A 2,297-nucleotide genomic window follows, 5' to 3' on the forward strand; every position below is an offset into this window, starting at 1 on the left:
GTGCCTACGTATTTATTATTTAAAAGTACTAAACAAAAGGTATGAAGTTTGCTCACACATACTAAGAAGTAGGAGATACATTTAGAGAGAAATGTATACTTTATACTTCATGTTTTCTTATTTTTACATTACTTATGAGTAAGTATGTTTAGAGTATTAGGTAACTCAGTTCTTTTTTAGGACAAAATTTAGAATAAGTTCCAAGTTTTAAGGTTATATAATTATATAGTTATGGCTAAATTTTTATTTTAGTATTAGATAGTAAAAAAGTGGACTGATCACTGGACCACGTGTTAGAAGACCTGAATCCAGCTTTGTTCTTATTGATAAAATAAAGCTCATTTGTAAGCAACATTATTGATGCAACATTTAGGGGAAATATGTATGTAAAGACATTTGTAAAATTACTTGAAGTTTTCATTGCATTCTATATTCATGTTTGTTTTAATATAAACTTGTTTAAAATTACATAGTAAAACTTAGTTTCTTAGTAAGTTTGTTTTACTGAATTTTAAGAAACAAATTTCCTACTGTGCTAGTAAGGGAGCAGCTTAGCTATTGCTTTGAGATCATTAATTGGGGAAATTGAGCTGAAACAGAGCTGACATTGTGTCTCAGGTTTAACATTCAGGCAGTTCTCTTAGCTGTCAGGATTTCATATTATTGTGAGACGCCAGATAAGTATTTGGGTGCAAATGCCATGATTTTATCCACCCACAGCTTTTTAAGCTTGGTTGGACCACTGAGGATGAGTTGTCCCTTTAAAGTTTGCCTGAGAGTGGCGAGGTTCAATGGTTTTAGGCTACTATTGTTTTAGCTTGTCTGGTTGAGACCTCTGCTGGGCAGTTAGCATAAACACAAAAGCGTAAATTTGTCCAAACACTCACTACACAGAATATATTCTCTCATTGTTTAAGAACAGCATAGGGCTGGAAGTCATAGAATTTTTTTTAACATGTACCTCTTAAAAAACCTTGTAAGATTGCAGAAAAAAAATTCACATGAAAAAAAAATCTCATTTCTTAAAAATGGAAACCCTAGGAAGATGTTTACCCTGTAGAAGAAAGTTTGAGAAGGACTAGCCTATTATCTCATGAAGAAGACAGCATTTTTCTAATTTTATAAATGGCCAAATCTCAGGTATAAAATCTTGCCCCTTAATCACACGGAACAGAAGATGGAAGAGGCAGGGATTTGTGTTCTTACCAGTCTGTTTCCAGCATTGCCCTGCGTTCATATGGAAGGGATTGATCTAGAGGCTCTCAGATCCCATCTTCACAGGTGTTAGCTGCAACACTCACTTGACTATACTTTGGTTTCTTCATCTGAAAAAAAAAAAATGGAGACAATAATATGACTAACCTCAGGAGTTTTATGAGGATCTAATTAGTTAATACATGTAAAATAGTCATTTCAACTCCACCACTATAGTAAGGTACTGTTAAAATGTTAGCTATCGGGGCTTCCCTGGTGGCGCAGTGGTTGAGAGTCCGCCTGCCGATGCAGGGGACGCAGGTTCGTCCCCTGGACCGGGAAGATCCCACATGCCGTGGAGCGGCTGGCCCATGAGCCATGGCCGCTGAGCCTGTGCATCTGGAGTCTGTGCTCCGCAACAGGAGAGGACACGACAGTGAGAGGCCCGCATACCAGAAAAAAAAAAAAAAAAGTGTTAGCTATTAACAAACTCAGTAACAGCAAAGGACTTTGACTTGGAAGAAAGATGGAAGGTCTTAGGGTTGGGGCTAGCTGTGCTAAATTGAGTGCAGTGTACTTAGTCTACAAAGTGATATGTATGGTTTAAAATGTTAATTTTAGCCTTTATGTCAGCTGGCAAGTTCAGTTATTAAAAGCATCTCATTCCACAAAGATTCTCTGCTGTGAAGATTGGAAGGGGGAAATACATTTCTGGTTCATCAGCATTAGTTTAAAAAATGAATCATCGCCCATAGTTTTAATGGCTAATTTACATGATATAAGGAAAGTTATTTTTTCCCTCTGTCCTTTAGCTCACATTTTAAATGGAGATCTGGAAAAAGACATCAGACTTTAATCACTCAGTATAAATTCCAATATTGAATGAACACTACACCTTGTAAAACTTAACTTAGCAGCCTGCTGAATTGAGAGTGTTGAAAAACGAAGGGGAAAAATATATAAAAAATCAGTTTCAAAGGCTATAGGAAGAATTTTCTAAGGTGTCTATTCTTTACTGATACATAGCAGAATGGAAAAGTTAACCCACATGGTTTACCCTGCATGTGTTTACACTGAGTGTATCCATCAGCCTCGTGTTGATT

Source organism: Orcinus orca, chromosome 2, assembly GCF_937001465.1.
Source record: "Orcinus orca chromosome 2, mOrcOrc1.1, whole genome shotgun sequence".
Lineage (NCBI taxonomy): Eukaryota > Metazoa > Chordata > Mammalia > Artiodactyla > Delphinidae > Orcinus > Orcinus orca.